This window comes from Oryctolagus cuniculus, chromosome X, assembly GCF_964237555.1.
Source record: "Oryctolagus cuniculus chromosome X, mOryCun1.1, whole genome shotgun sequence".
Taxonomy (NCBI): Eukaryota; Metazoa; Chordata; class Mammalia; order Lagomorpha; family Leporidae; genus Oryctolagus; species Oryctolagus cuniculus.
The window spans coordinates 86811910-86813200 of NC_091453.1; positions in this window are offsets into that span (position 1 = coordinate 86811910).

A 1291-nucleotide genomic window follows, 5' to 3' on the forward strand; every position below is an offset into this window, starting at 1 on the left:
TTGTGAGGAAAATCTGATGGATCAAATAATTGGGTTCCTTCCATCCACGTGGAAGAACTGTGTAGCATTCTCAGCTCCTGGCATTGGTTCTGGCCCAGCCCCTGTTGTGGGCATTTGGATAGGAGCTTCCTCTCTTTTTCTCTGTCTCTCTCTCTGTGTCTCTGCCTCTCAACAACAAGAAATTAGGGGATGATTTTATTTTATGATCTCGATTTTTCTCCAAAGATTCATTCCTTATATACATATCTGTAAGTTAAAAAATTTTAGGTAACACCATTCCAAATCATTTATTAGAGCTCAATTTACTTTTTTATTATTTTAATATTTAATACCTCAATTGTATACTCTCATTACAGTGAATGATCAGTGCAGAAAAAGTATAAAATAACAAAATAGTAATGAAAATATCCAGAACCCCAATCACCCAAAGACAACCATTGCTAATTCCTCAGGGTTTATGTATGTTTTCTGTGTATGTACATATGCAAATTCAGTCTTATTGTTTTAAGCAGATGTATTAATAATTTCACTAACTATCTTGTGTATGTTTCTATGTATCACGGCATATACTATTTAGTCATCTGCTGTGTAAAACTACATATGCTATCTTCTCCATCTTCTGAGAAAACACAGAAAATAGATTAGTGCTACTGTCTAGCAATGTGACAGGACCAAATGATAAGCAAATCACAAAGGAAGCAAATAGGAACAAGTAGGAAAGGAATAAAATGAAAAGTGCCCTCTACGCTCAGTGTAGAGCAAGTTGTTTCCTCTGGAATATTTGTCTAAGCACTGCTGCAGCTGGTGCCTGTGGACTGACCTTCTAACTAGCCTGCATCTGGCAGCCAATGGGATAGGTACATAATACATGTCCAGGAGCTTGAATGGGTATTTGGAATCTTTGTGTGCCTTCTCCCCCACTCTAGCTACTCCAGTAATAAAATCAGGTCTGCAACTTTTTCCTGACAAAAGTTGTCCATACATTGAGTGTCGAACTTTTGTAGCCCCCCACTGAGGGACTGACTCCTAAATCAATTAGCTTGGAAAGTTGCTAAGGTTCTGCATTTGTGAGTCTCCCTGGACCACAGAGAACAAAAAGGCAGTATAAGTTTAAAGAAGGGTGTGAGTACTTCTAATAGAAGCACAGATTCCTGTTGGCTCAGCACAGAGCAAGCAGGGAACAACACAAAGCTCCAAGTTTCCCTCTGGAGGATGTTTTGACTGCAAACCTAAATCCTGACTTTCCTAGCCGCTGTTGGTAGACTAGGCCTTTAGCTTTCATTTGAGAACT